The sequence below is a fragment of the Lathyrus oleraceus genome, chromosome 5, assembly GCF_024323335.1.
Source record: "Lathyrus oleraceus cultivar Zhongwan6 chromosome 5, CAAS_Psat_ZW6_1.0, whole genome shotgun sequence".
NCBI lineage: Eukaryota > Viridiplantae > Streptophyta > Magnoliopsida > Fabales > Fabaceae > Lathyrus > Lathyrus oleraceus.
In genome coordinates, this window is record NC_066583.1 from 592,020,713 (window position 1) to 592,037,523 (window position 16,811).

Here is a 16,811-nt window from a genome sequence, read left to right on the forward strand (position 1 = left end):
TTTGGTTGAGGATTGATCGAAACCGAGTTTGGAGGTGATGAACACTTGAACACGCGGTGAAGGAGAAGAATTCTGGAAAATCCTGCTGTTTGATCCGTCAATTCGCAGGGCAATGTTCAAAAGCTGTTTCCCGCCGCGCTGAGCCACTCGCGAGCTGCCACCACATTACTAATACGCCGCGTTTTGCTTCCTGGAAGAGATATTTACGAATGTGCCACTGTAATTAAATAAATCATTTTAATTCATTCTAAATAATTATCACATAATTTAACAAACTTAAAAAAATCATAAAAAATTCATTTCTAGTCCAAAATTAGTGGGAGTTTTTTTGTTGGATTCATAATTTTGTCTAGAATTTTATAGGCATGATACCACAAGTTGTGCATGGAGAAATTTTGACTTGGCCTATTGATCTTTGACTTGTGTACATTTTTTGCATGTTTCACCATATCTATCATGAAATGCTCATACTTTTAAAGAAATGAATGAAACTTTTTGTGCTTATTCTGGACATGCTGGTGGTGATTTTCATGTAGAGTTTGTGAATTTTGGATACTTGGTTGATTAGATATGAATTTTTGGATTAAGGTGTGACAATTTGTGTCACACCAAGCTAAGTCAACTTTCTGATTTTATTTAAAATGCTTAGGGATGTTGGTTTGAGCTGAAATTTTGTGTGGATGATCATTGATATGTCAAGATAACATGTGATTTTTGCTGGGAGTTTTGGTTGCATTTTCAAATTGATTGATAATTTTCTTCTCTGTAGGCTCATTTTGTGAATTTGTGTGACACATGTTGGCATTTTGCTTGTGAAATTCTCATATGGTATTGGATGAAGATGAAATTTGATATGAGCATTCTAGAGACATTGTAGGACATCATGATTTTGATCCCATTCATTTCTTAATTGTTGTCACTGTTTTATGAATTATTGAAATGGATGCTTGCTTGGATGTCATGAATTGGCTTACATAATTGTGTCTGGACTTTTTGATTTTCATTGACCTACTTTCTTTTGTCCAATTGAGCTGAAAATTGACATGCTATACATTGAATGTGTCCTGTTTATGTGTGAATTTTTGTGGAATTAATTGAATTGTTTTGGTATGCCTTTGATTGAAGTCATTCTGTTTGGACTTTTGGTGTTGTATTTGACCTAGTTTGTGGTATATTGTGCATGAATTGATATTGGTGAATGATATGAGCATGAGACCAATTGCATTTGCTTTCTATTTGTTTGAATGTGATTTTGGATTGGTTTTGCTTGCTGTTTAGATTTTTTTTATCCCTTTGGACCCTAGGCTTGGCCTAGTGGTCTAGTTTCTCACATTTGGTGTGGATTTTCAGGTTGAAATGCAAAAAGGCTTAAAGGAAAAAGTGCAAGTTGATTAAATTGAATTTGTTTGATGTTATCCACTAACATGTCTTTGTTTTGTAGGGATTAAAGCTTGAGCTTGAGCTCATAGCTTGCACTTATGTGCATTAACTTGTGTTGTCTGTATAGATTGACTTTTGCTGTTTATTGTTGGTTTGTCTGAGTACTGATGATACTTGATTGATTTCAGGTACATTTAGTCGCTTACAGTTCTTTAAGAACTTGCTTGCTGCTGCTTGGTTTTTAAACCACTTGAGGTAGGACTTCTATTCTTCATGTAGTCTGGAAGACCTGGCCTGTTACTTGGCCAGGCAACTGTCTAAAGTCCTCCTTAAGAGGCGATGTTTGTGGTTGTTTACATTTGTGCCAAGCAGGTAAAGACCTCTATGAGGCAATTGGTGGATCAAAGGGATATGAAATCTATCCCCCACTATTCTGTTGAGTTGTCCTCTGCTCACACGGCACTGTGTTGATGCATTGGGACACAAACCCAAGATCTTGTGCTGTTGCACAATCGAGTCAGAGTCTTTGAGCGTAGAAGGGTCCCTCCATTCTGGACCCACGCTCCTTTGTCTGAAGCTCTCCCTGGTCAGGGATAAGAGCTGTGAAGTCTAATCTTCACTTACCTTTCATCTGCTTCACCTTAGCCTCGCAATGGCGAGGTTAAGAGCGAATAATACCCATGTACAGATGACTTGCTTCGGCAGTCAAACCCATTGTTTGAGCCTCACTTGATTGGCTATAGTGTGTGCTTTGTGAATATTTGTTTGCTCTGTTTGCTTGTATGCTTGTATGCTTGCTTTCTTCCTGGATAGGATTAGCTTGCAGTTGTGCAAGTAGGTAGAAACCTGAACATAGGGCAATGATGCATGATAACACTAGGCTCGAGTACAGCTCCCTGGTAGTGTGTCTCCCCTTGGTTTCTGGCTAGAATTTCTTTCCCTTTATGGGGAACTACATCGCCCTGATCCTCGTTCCAGACGAGGTATGTAGGCAGGAGACCGCGCGAGGTCTCTCCGGGCACTTTTTTTCTTTTTGTGTGTGTTTACTTGTTATCTTCTTGTGTGTCAGGATATGAACGTAAGCCCAGCGATTGGCTGTACGTATCCTGATTGTATTTGTTTGGTTCGGAAGCTGACGTAATTCCATCGAGTGGTTGTCGGGTTCCAGGTTTGCCTGTGGGTGTGTGTGTCTTGTTTGGCGTGCGTGAGCCGAACTACGGCAGCTCTGATTCTCGTTCCAGACGAGATACGTAGGCATAGGATGCGATGTCCTATCGAGCTCTCTTCCCCTTAACCCCACCTGTGTTGTCTTCGGTGCGTGTGTGTGTGGTGTTTTAGCAACCTTTTCTTTTCTTAGAGCGTGGATCCCGTCGGGTACGACGGACGTGAGGGGTGCTAATACCTTCCCCTTGCGTAACCGACTCCCTTACCCTTTCTCTTTGGTCGCGAGACCATTTCCTTTCCAGGTTTCTCTGAGCGTTTCCTTTCCCTATCTTGGGATAAATAACGCGCAGTGGCGGCTCTGTGTTGTTTTTTGTTTCAGCCCGCCGGTTGTTTTTCGCGGATGCGACAGCTGGCGACTCTGCTGGGGACTATACAGATGTTGACCTGTGCTGGTCCATCGTCCCTAAGCGAGTCCTTCCTAGCGTTCTAGGATAGTTTAGGTTGTTTGTTTTGCTTTATTTATTGCATTTATTATTCTAACAGTGTATATATTTGCATAAATATTTGCATGCATCATACTATCATGTTGCCGTCCTCTGTGCAAGTGGTTCCTCTGTTTGGAGTGGGTGTTCTGAGTGGGGCTAAAACCCAGGCCCGAGTATACACCTAGGATTAGTGTGGTCTCGCGTTCCTCATTTGCTTTATCAGCATATTGTTGCAACATGACATACCACAAGCCAGACGAGGTTCATTTGATAGTGCTTTCCTCTGTGGGGTACTCCATTTTGGTTGAGTTACTTCATCTGAACTATTGACTCTGGTGACCGATCATTTCCCGGATCTTTGGTTTAGACGATCTTAAGGGAGCTACAATGACACACCCGAAAGGGCAAACCCATTGAGTATCTCCGCCCGATTGTCAAGACTATTATCCGCCTTAGGGTGACCTGATTAGAATTTACCTGTGAGGGGAGGGTGATTCTTTTAGATGCATGTTCAAATGTATGATCAGATGGTGACTAATTGTTCCGTGGATCAGAGTCATATTTGTCAGTCGGATTTATGGTCATTTATTGCCGAGACGCCGGAATGCTGTCCGTGGTATTTATCAGTGGGGATCCGTTTATTTCAGGATTCCCCAGGCCGATTAAGAGATTCAGTGGGTATCTGCTCAGAGATTGTCAGGTGATGATGATGATGATGTATCTGTCTTCCGTTTATTTCGGAACCCTTGAGTTAGATTTGTGGTTACATTTTCGCCTTCAGATGGTTGCGATCAGTTCAGAGATCTGAGCTGTGGTTCAGGGCAACAGATGATCAGATGACTTGGAGGATGGCAATGCATTGCATTCATTCATCAGCATCATTACATTTTGCATTTACCTGCATCTAACACATGTTTATCCATATGCAGGGACATTTTTGATCGGGATCCTGGTTGAGAGACTTTCTGCTAGAGATGAGAACCGGTTTGAAGCATGATGTTGTCTACAGTTTCTTCAACCCAGAGATTGATGAGTTGAGAGATATGATTGCATTGATTACACCTGACCATGTGGGGATGTTCAGGGAGTCATACGGTAGTATCCTGAAGATGGTTTTCAGACTCACTGACAGTGACAGAAGCGCCATTCATACTCTTCTCCAGTTCTATGACCCGGGGCTGAGATGCTTTGTATTTCCGGACTATTTGTTGGGACCTCTGATGGAGGATTATGCTAGCATCCTGGGTGTTCAGATCCACGATCAGATTCCTTTTTGTGCTATTAGGAGAGAGCCTGACGTCCTTGGGATTTCCCGTGCTCTTTATTTGAGTCCGGAAATAGTCAAGGAGGGTTTGAAGGAGAAAGGAAAATTACCGGGTTTTCACTTGAGTTTCTTGGAAGCTAAGGCCAAGGAACACGCTGCTGTGGGTGATTGGAAGACGGTTTGTGCTTTGATTGCTGCGGGCATTTATGGGGTTATCCTGTTTCCTAATCAGAAGAGCTTTGTGGACCATAATGCCATCAGATTGTTCATGCAGAGAAACCCTATTCCTACTCTGATCGGAGATGTTTATTACTCGGTTCATAACAGGAATGAGAAGCGGCGTGGTGGTTTGATCCGGTGCTGTGCTCAGTTACTCTTCAGGTGGTTTATGGGGTATTTGCCTTCCAGAGGTGCTTTTGCTCATCTTGATCCTTCGGTCAAGTGGTCCTTTAGGTTGATGGGGTTGAGGGCTGATGACATAGCATGGACTCATAATGGTTTGGCTGGACGGAATTTTATATATAGCTGCGGGGATTTTCCCAATGTGCCTCTCATAGGAGTTCAGGGTTGCATTAATTACAACCCAACGCTTCTTAGGAGACAGATGGGATTTGCTATGGAGGTTCCTCCCCTTGAGTGTGAGACTCAGGAGTCCTTTTACTTCCCGATTGAGGGCAATCAGGCCAAGTTGATGCAGGTGTCTGGGTCATGGCGCAATATTCAGAGGAAAGGAAAGGTTCCATTTGGCAAAGTTAATTGTCGGTATTTTCCATTATTTGAGGATTGGTTGCGGAAGAGGATAGAGCTCACACTTCTACCATTTCCAGGAGGTGATCCTTGGTGTCCCGTGATTGAGGGTCCAAGTTCTTCTGTCAGTATGGAAGAATTTCTCGAGATGAAGAGAGCCAGAGATCAGCTGCTTGCAGAGAAAGCGGAGTTGGAGATAACTGTTGCTCGGGGTCAGATAGCCAACCAGGAGATCAGAGTGAAGATGGAAGATCAAGACAAGCGGCATGCCTTGGAAGCAAAGCGCTTTGAGATGGATACTGCCTACTATGGGAAGGTTAGTCAAGCCTTAGTGTCATCTACCAGAGAGCACGACATCACCAAAGAGAGATTGGCTAGAGCTTCAAAAGTCATTGAAGATGAGAAGAGGAGGCAAATCCTCGTGAGAGATCAGAGAGATGCTAGAGCCAGAGTCCTTGCTGCAGAATGGGAAGCAGAGAAAGCGAAGATCATCGCCGAGAGAGATCATTACATTGCTGAGAGGGATCATTACTTCAGGCAGATGAAGATTCACCAGAAAGAAGTGGGGAGATTACAGCAGGAGAATACAGAGCTCAGGTTCGCCGCAGAGTTCGCGAGGATGGAAGCTGAGATAGGGCCATCTGTGGGACCCTCATCCAGCTAGATCTTTCATTTGTTGTGGATTACCGTCAGGCTTGTTGACGGAATCTACTTGCTTGTATTTTTTCTTGATTCTGGAGGATTGTATTTGAATTTTATCTGGTTTGATGTATGACTATGGCACTTGTTTGTGCACTTTTGGTTATGTAATGGTGATTTTTCATTCAGTGATTGATCTTCAAGCTTTATTTGCTTTACCGTATGCACTCACACAAGCACACACATGGTTGGGGGGTATCATGCTAAGTCATATATCTCCGATCTGCACGATAAAAGTAAATGCTGTATATCGAAATATTAACGCCGGATTATTATTTGTCTCGATAATGCCAGGATCGGGAGACAAAGTGTCCTTCATATGGATAGACGTTGCATCCATGCATTGATCATAATAACTTGTGTTTTATTTTGCAGGTATCTGTTGCTAACGTGCTTGATTGTTTCAGGAATCATTGCTCGTGCTCGCAGAACTGTACCTTTGCACTCAACCCGACCTCACAGATACTACACCAGGCGCAATACTCCCAGGCTGATGGATCTTCCAAGTACAGATCTCCTCGAGCTGAAGGACAAAATGAACGAGCTGATCAACATCATGCAAGGCTTTACACAACACCTATACCGCACAGGGGAAACAGAATAATTACGACTCGACTCGACCGACTATGCTCTGATACCACTAATGTAACACCCTTCTAAAATACCCCAATAATTTAATTAAATATCAAAATATAACATCAGAGTAATTATGCCCATGAAGGGTGTCACACAATCTTCCACATTTTTCAACAATATACGGTCATGCTCTTTTATTAATTTCAAACTTAAACAATTGCATAAAACACAGCGGATATAATTTCATCAATCATGTAAAACATTACATGGAAAATGGTTCTCAACCAACAATAAAACATTCAAAACAAGTTAAGACAACCCATCCCGATGTTACATCTATCAGAGCACGACCCACTACGGAGACTACACTAGACTCCAATAATTAGCTTCTACTCAACTCATTTCTCGTTACCTGAAAAATAATTGTAAGGGTGAGTTCCTCAATCAATATAATAAGCATTATAAAACATTATGTAATGCTAAGTAATTTCAACACACTTCATCACCCTAATCCAAACATACATTCAGTAACAGCACCATCAATTCAACATAATACTCAACCCAACACAAAACACACGTATAATATTGGAATACATCCATTCATATTATACGCCATACATATATTATGCAATGAGACTCCATGCATGCGGTACCGACTATTTGTGAACATATAGTTCAACCTCACCGTCCAAATCCAGGCACGGCTACCAAGCTCACTAGTCCCACTCATTTGAGACATAGTGACTCACTCACTAATTCCTCACCATGGGAATTAGCTACCACCCCAAATGGGCCATGCTATGCACGCTAATCACCTAGCATGCAAACATCAATAACAATCAAAATGATTTACTCACTAATTCCTCACCATGGGAATTAGCTACCACCCCAAATGGGCCACCATATGCATGCTAATCACCTAGCAATGCAACAACAACAACAACTCAAGAATAGACATATGCTCACACTCTAAGCCATAAAACAGTCTATTCACAAATGCATACATAACTGATACATTCACAGCAGCATGCATACCATCACACATCATCAACACATTTTATCACAAAAGCATATCATATCATGCCGCATAATCAAACACAGTATTAGCACACTCTACTAATACCTATCCTACTCAAAACAACGGAAATTGATCCCCACTACGTCATACATCAGCTAAGTTACAGCACTCAGCCTAAACAACCAAAACTGCACAACAACTGTTCAGGGAAACCACAAGTCTGCCCATACGCGTATTGCCTATGCCCATACGCGTATTGCCCATTCCTGACCAAGTCCATACGCGTATTGCCCACACCCATACGCGTATGCTACGCGTATCACTTCTCCATACGCGTACCAACAGAGACAATTTCACGTTCAAAACTTCATCTTCCTCATCCATACGCGTATTGCCTAGTGCCATACGCGTACCAGCCATCTCATACGCGTATTGCCTAGTGCCATACGCGTATGACCAGAGCCAGATTTCCAGATCTGCTATGGCTTCTCTGTTACGAAACCTATCCGATCCAACCTTCCACAGTCCAAATTACACAAAATAATCGTCCATATCATCTACACGAATCATATCCTATTCGTCTTCACCAATTCTAACATTATCCCTTCTAATTCCTACGAATTCCTTTCAATTATCATCCAATTTCATTCATCCAATATTTCACAAATTCATCATGCATCAATCTAATCAGAGGTAAAACAATGGTTATCACTACCCAGTACATATTATCATATAATACCCTTTAACCGATGATAAACCCCCCTTACCTGAGTTAATCCGGCAATCTCTGAGCTCCAAGCTTTCCCTTCCTTCAACCTTCGTTCTTTTGCTTTTTGCCCTTTCTGCCTCTTTTCCCTTTTCACGTGAAATTAACCTTTTTACCAAAAATGGGACTTTTTATTATTCCAACTTATATACTCCAATAATAAAACCCAATAATATTATCCCAATAATAATATTAATAATCCAATAATTTTCTAATTATTTAATTAAATTAATAAATAAAATATTAACTTAATTTAAACAATTATCTTAATTTCATCGGGGTGTTACAACTCTCCCCCACTAAAAGAGTTTTCGTCCTCGAAAACATACCTCAAGCGAACAACTCTGGGTAAGACTCCTTCATCTGACTCTCAAGTTCCCAAGTCACATTGCCACCTGCTGGTCCTCCCCAAGCTACCTTCACCAAGGCGATCTCTTTACCCCGCAACTGCTTCAACTCTCGATCCTCGATCCTCATAGGTGATGTTTCAGCAGTCAGGTTATCTCTCACCTGTACATCATCTACTTGGACTACATGCGACGGATCATGAATGTACCTCCTCAACTGAGACACATGAAAAACCTCATGCAAATTCGCAAGCGACGGCGGTAACGCGATACGATAGGCTACCTCTCCTATCCTTTCTAAAATCTGATAGGGACCAATAAATCGAGGTGTCAACTTCTTCGACTTCAAAGCTCGACCAACTCCAGTTATCGGAGTAACACGAAGAAACACATGATCTCCCTCTTGGAACTCAAGTGACTTCCTCCTCTTATCATGATAACTCTTCTGACGACTCTGAGAAATTCTCATCTTCTCCTGAATCATCTTAATCTTTTCTGTAGTCTGTTGAACAATCTCCGGTCCAACCACAGCACTCTCACCGGACTCATACCAACATAACGGTGTCCGACATCTCCTACCATACAAAGCTTCAAACGGTGCCATACCAATGCTCGAATGAAAACTGTTGTTGTAGGTAAACTCAATCAAAGGCAAATAACAATCCCAAGCACCTCCCTTCTCCAAAACACAAGCTCTCAGAAGATCCTCTAATGACTGAATCGTCCTCTCAGTCTGACCATCAGTCTGCGGATGATATGCAGAACTCAATCTCAGCTTAGTTCCCAAAGCCTTCTGCAAACCTTCCCAAAACTTCGATGTAAATCTAGGATCTCTGTCCGAAACAATACTAGACGGAATACCATGCAAACTTACAATCTTCTCAATATACAACTCAGCTAATCTCTCCAACGGATAATCCATTCTCATCGGAATAAAATGAGCCGATTTCGTTAATCTATCAACAATCACCCAAATAGCCTCAAAATTCCTACTTGTCCTCGGTAATCCCGAAACAAAATCCATACTGATACTATCCCACTTCCACTCTGGAATAGCCAACGGTTGCATTAGCCCAGACGGCTTCTGATGCTCAATCTTTGACTTCTGACAAGTCAAACAGGAATAAACAAAACTCGCAATTTCTTTCTTCATTCCCGGCCACCAAAACAACTTTTTCAAATCATGATACATCTTTGTAGCTCCAGGATGAATACTCAAGCCACTACGATGTCCTTCCTCCAGAATACTCTTCTTAAGTTCGGTAACATCCGGAATACACACCCGATTACCAAATTTCAAAACACCATTCTCATCAACTCTGAATTCACCACCTTGGCCTTGATTCACTAAAGTCAACTTATCAACCAAAAGCATATCGGATTTCTGACCCTCTCTGATCTCATCCAAAATATTACTCGTTAACTTCAACATTCCCAATTTAACACTATTGTGAGTACTCTCACACACCAAACTCAAATCTCTAAACTGCTCAATTAAATCCAATTCTTTAACCATTAACATAGACATATGCAATGATTTCCGACTCAATGCATCAGCCACTACGTTTGCTTTACCCGGATGGTAATTCAAACCAAAGTCATAATCCTTCAGAAATTCTAACCATCTCCTCTGTCTCATATTCAGCTCTTTCTGATCAAACAAATACTTTAAACTTTTATGGTCACTGAAAACCTCAAATCTCGATCCGTACAAATAATGCCTCCATAATTTCAAAACAAATACCACAGCTGCCAACTCTAAATCATGTGTCGGATAGTTCCTCTCATGAACCCTCAGCTGTCTCGAAGCATAAGCTATAACCTGCTTATTCTGCATCAACACACCACCCAAACCCAACAATGAAGCATCACAGAAAACCTCAAATGGTTCCGACGAACTCGGTAATATCAGAATAGGAGCAGTAGTCAACCTTCTTTTTAACTCTTGGAAACCTTCTTCACATTTCGAATCCCAAACAAACGCTTGCCCCTTTCTAGTCAGCATCGTCAACGGTAACGCCAACTTAGAAAATCCCTCAATGAACTTCCTATAATAACCAGCCAAACCAAGAAAACTTCGAATCTCAGCAACAGACTTCGGAGCTTCCCACTTAGATACCGCTTCTATCTTAGAAGGATCAACAGCAACACCACCTCTTGAAATCACATGACCAAGAAAACTAACCTCTTCTAACCAAAATTCACACTTAGACAGTTTAGCAAATAACTTCTTTTCTCGGAGAACTTCTAAAACCACTCTCAAATGCTCCGCATGTTCTTCTTCAGATTTCGAATACACCAAAATGTCATCAATAAACACCACAACAAACTGATCTAGATACGGATGGAAAATCCTATTCATATACTCCATAAATACACCAGGCGCATTAGTCACACCAAAAGGCATCACAGAATACTCATAATGTCCATACCTTGTTCTGAAAGCAGTCTTCTGAATATCCTCAGTTTTCACACGTATCTGATGATACCCAGATCTCAAGTCTATCTTGCTGAACACACTCGCACCAACCAATTGATCCATCAAATCATCAATCCTCGGCAAAGGATACCGATTCTTGATCGTCACTTTATTCAGTTGCCTGTAGTCCACACACAACCTCATAGTACCTTCTTTCTTCTTAACCAATAACACTGGTGCACCCCACGGTGACACACTCGGACGAATAAATTTCTTATCCAACAGATCTTCCAGCTGACTCTTCAATTCAGCTAACTCAACAGCAGACATAAGATATGGAGCCATCGATATCGGTCTAGTACCAGGTACCAAATCAATCGAGAACTCAACTTCACGTTCTGGCGGCAATTCATTCACCTCTTCCGGAAACACATCAGGAAAATCACACACCACAGCTAGATCACCAATCACCAGTTTATCTTTAGCTTCCATAGTCGCTAACAGCATAAACAACTCTGCCCCATCTACTACTGCCTCATTCACCTGCCTTGCAGATAGGAACAAATTCTTTTCTCCCTCAATCTCAGGAAAAATCACAGTCTTATCAAAACAGTTGATATAGACTCGGTTAAACACCAACCAGTTCATACCTAGGATAACATCAACCTGTACTAGTGGAAGACACACAAGGTCCATCCCAAAGTCTCTACCAAAAATACTCAAAAGACAATTCAAACAAACTGAAGTAGTAGTCACTGAACCCTTTGCAGAAGTATCAATCACCATACTACCACGCATCTCAGATATCTCTAACTTAAGTTTCACAGCACAATCCAAGGATATAAAGGAATGAGTAGCACCTGTGTCAATAATAGCTACAAGAGGAAAGCCATTAATATAACACGTACCTCTGATCAAACGATCATCTGCAGAAGTCTCAGAACCTGATAAAGCAAAGACCTTGCCTCCTGACTGATTCTCTTTCTTCGGCTTAGGACATTGTGGACTGATATGACCCAACTCTCCACAGTTGAAACAAGTCACAGTCTTCAACCGGCAGTCTGCAGCCAAGTGACCCCCTTTTCCACACTTGAAACATTTCTTCTCATTACTGGTACACTCATGGATACGATGCCCAGCCTGACCACATCTATAACACTTAGCAGGAGCACTAGAGTCTCCCCCACAAGGCCTCTTCATCCCACTCTGTCTCTGAAAACCCTTGCCAGCTGCATACGGTTTTCCACGATCAATCTGATTCTTACCTTTCCTATCAACCCTTTGCTGATAGCTCTCTGCTCTGGCTTTGGAATCCTGTTCAAAAATCCTGCAACAGTCAACTAAGTCAGAAAACACTCTGATCCGCTGATATCCAATAGCCTGTTTGATCTCGGGACGCAGCCCGTTCTCAAACTTCACACACTTCGAAAATTCTCCAGCAGCCTCACTATAGGGAGTATAATACTTTGACAGCTCTGTGAACTTAGCAGCATACTCAGTAACAGACTTGTTACCCTGCTTCAATTCCAAGAACTCTATCTCTTTCTTTCCTCTAACATCCTCTGGAAAATACTTCCTCAGGAATCTCTCTCTGAACACAGCCCAAGTGATTTCAGCATTCCCAGCAGTTTCCAACTCAGTGCGGGTAGCAACCCACCAATCATCAGCTTCTTCTGACAGCATATGCGTACCGAACCTGACCTTCTGGTTATCGGCACACTCAGTCACTCGGAAGATCCTCTCAATCTCCTTCAACCACTTCTGAGCACCATCTGGATCGTATGCTCCCTTGAACATTGGAGGATTGTTCTTCTGGAACTCACTCAGTTGACGAGCAGTTCCCATTCCCACAACATTCGGATTTCCTCCAAGTACTCCAGCTAGCATACCCAGAGCCTCAGCAATCGCAGCATCATCTCTACCTCTTCCAGCCATCTCTATTCTGAAAACCCAAACAAACTAAAACAATGAGTACCGATAGGTTACACAACACCTATACCGCACAGGGGAAACAGAATAATTACGACTCGACTCGACCGACTATGCTCTGATACCACTAATGTAACACCCTTCTAAAATACCCCAATAATTTAATTAAATATCAAAATATAACATCAGAGTAATTATGCCCATGAAGGGTGTCACACAATCTTCCACATTTTTCAACAATATACGGTCATGCTCTTTTATTAATTTCAAACTTAAACAATTGCATAAAACACAGCGGATATAATTTCATCAATCATGTAAAACATTACATGGAAAATGGTTCTCAACCAACAATAAAACATTCAAAACAAGTTAAGACAACCCATCCCGATGTTACATCTATCAGAGCACGACCCACTACGGAGACTACACTAGACTCCAATAATTAGCTTCTACTCAACTCATTTCTCGTTACCTGAAAAATAATTGTAAGGGTGAGTTCCTCAATCAATATAATAAGCATTATAAAACATTATGTAATGCTAAGTAATTTCAACACACTTCATCACCCTAATCCAAACATACATTCAGTAACAGCACCATCAATTCAACATAATACTCAACCCAACACAAAACACACGTATAATATTGGAATACATCCATTCATATTATACGCCATACATATATTATGCAATGAGACTCCATGCATGCGGTACCGACTATTTGTGAACATATAGTTCAACCTCACCGTCCAAATCCAGGCACGGCTACCAAGCTCACTAGTCCCACTCATTTGAGACATAGTGACTCACTCACTAATTCCTCACCATGGGAATTAGCTACCACCCCAAATGGGCCATGCTATGCACGCTAATCACCTAGCATGCAAACATCAATAACAATCAAAATGATTTACTCACTAATTCCTCACCATGGGAATTAGCTACCACCCCAAATGGGCCACCATATGCATGCTAATCACCTAGCAATGCAACAACAACAACAACTCAAGAATAGACATATGCTCACACTCTAAGCCATAAAACAGTCTATTCACAAATGCATACATAACTGATACATTCACAGCAGCATGCATACCATCACACATCATCAACACATTTTATCACAAAAGCATATCATATCATGCCGCATAATCAAACACAGTATTAGCACACTCTACTAATACCTATCCTACTCAAAACAACGGAAATTGATCCCCACTACGTCATACATCAGCTAAGTTACAGCACTCAGCCTAAACAACCAAAACTGCACAACAACTGTTCAGGGAAACCACAAGTCTGCCCATACGCGTATTGCCTATGCCCATACGCGTATTGCCCATTCCTGACCAAGTCCATACGCGTATTGCCCACACCCATACGCGTATGCTACGCGTATCACTTCTCCATACGCGTACCAACAGAGACAATTTCACGTTCAAAACTTCATCTTCCTCATCCATACGCGTATTGCCTAGTGCCATACGCGTACCAGCCATCTCATACGCGTATTGCCTAGTGCCATACGCGTATGACCAGAGCCAGATTTCCAGATCTGCTATGGCTTCTCTGTTACGAAACCTATCCGATCCAACCTTCCACAGTCCAAATTACACAAAATAATCGTCCATATCATCTACACGAATCATATCCTATTCGTCTTCACCAATTCTAACATTATCCCTTCTAATTCCTACGAATTCCTTTCAATTATCATCCAATTTCATTCATCCAATATTTCACAAATTCATCATGCATCAATCTAATCAGAGGTAAAACAATGGTTATCACTACCCAGTACATATTATCATATAATACCCTTTAACCGATGATAAACCCCCCTTACCTGAGTTAATCCGGCAATCTCTGAGCTCCAAGCTTTCCCTTCCTTCAACCTTCGTTCTTTTGCTTTTTGCCCTTTCTGCCTCTTTTCCCTTTTCACGTGAAATTAACCTTTTTACCAAAAATGGGACTTTTTATTATTCCAACTTATATACTCCAATAATAAAACCCAATAATATTATCCCAATAATAATATTAATAATCCAATAATTTTCTAATTATTTAATTAAATTAATAAATAAAATATTAACTTAATTTAAACAATTATCTTAATTTCATCGGGGTGTTACAACTCTCCCCCACTAAAAGAGTTTTCGTCCTCGAAAACATACCTCAAGCGAACAACTCTGGGTAAGACTCCTTCATCTGACTCTCAAGTTCCCAAGTCACATTGCCACCTGCTGGTCCTCCCCAAGCTACCTTCACCAAGGCGATCTCTTTACCCCGCAACTGCTTCAACTCTCGATCCTCGATCCTCATAGGTGATGTTTCAGCAGTCAGGTTATCTCTCACCTGTACATCATCTACTTGGACTACATGCGACGGATCATGAATGTACCTCCTCAACTGAGACACATGAAAAACCTCATGCAAATTCGCAAGCGACGGCGGTAACGCGATACGATAGGCTACCTCTCCTATCCTTTCTAAAATCTGATAGGGACCAATAAATCGAGGTGTCAACTTCTTCGACTTCAAAGCTCGACCAACTCCAGTTATCGGAGTAACACGAAGAAACACATGATCTCCCTCTTGGAACTCAAGTGACTTCCTCCTCTTATCATGATAACTCTTCTGACGACTCTGAGAAATTCTCATCTTCTCCTGAATCATCTTAATCTTTTCTGTAGTCTGTTGAACAATCTCCGGTCCAACCACAGCACTCTCACCGGACTCATACCAACATAACGGTGTCCGACATCTCCTACCATACAAAGCTTCAAACGGTGCCATACCAATGCTCGAATGAAAACTGTTGTTGTAGGTAAACTCAATCAAAGGCAAATAACAATCCCAAGCACCTCCCTTCTCCAAAACACAAGCTCTCAGAAGATCCTCTAATGACTGAATCGTCCTCTCAGTCTGACCATCAGTCTGCGGATGATATGCAGAACTCAATCTCAGCTTAGTTCCCAAAGCCTTCTGCAAACCTTCCCAAAACTTCGATGTAAATCTAGGATCTCTGTCCGAAACAATACTAGACGGAATACCATGCAAACTTACAATCTTCTCAATATACAACTCAGCTAATCTCTCCAACGGATAATCCATTCTCATCGGAATAAAATGAGCCGATTTCGTTAATCTATCAACAATCACCCAAATAGCCTCAAAATTCCTACTTGTCCTCGGTAATCCCGAAACAAAATCCATACTGATACTATCCCACTTCCACTCTGGAATAGCCAACGGTTGCATTAGCCCAGACGGCTTCTGATGCTCAATCTTTGACTTCTGACAAGTCAAACAGGAATAAACAAAACTCGCAATTTCTTTCTTCATTCCCGGCCACCAAAACAACTTTTTCAAATCATGATACATCTTTGTAGCTCCAGGATGAATACTCAAGCCACTACGATGTCCTTCCTCCAGAATACTCTTCTTAAGTTCGGTAACATCCGGAATACACACCCGATTACCAAATTTCAAAACACCATTCTCATCAACTCTGAATTCACCACCTTGGCCTTGATTCACTAAAGTCAACTTATCAACCAAAAGCATATCGGATTTCTGACCCTCTCTGATCTCATCCAAAATATTACTCGTTAACTTCAACATTCCCAATTTAACACTATTGTGAGTACTCTCACACACCAAACTCAAATCTCTAAACTGCTCAATTAAATCCAATTCTTTAACCATTAACATAGACATATGCAATGATTTCCGACTCAATGCATCAGCCACTACGTTTGCTTTACCCGGATGGTAATTCAAACCAAAGTCATAATCCTTCAGAAATTCTAACCATCTCCTCTGTCTCATATTCAGCTCTTTCTGATCAAACAAATACTTTAAACTTTTATGGTCACTGAAAACCTCAAATCTCGATCCGTACAAATAATGCCTCCATAATTTCAAAACAAATACCACAGCTGCCAACTCTAAATCATGTGTCGGATAGTTCCTCTCATGAACCCTCAGCTGTCTCGAAGCATAAGCTATAACC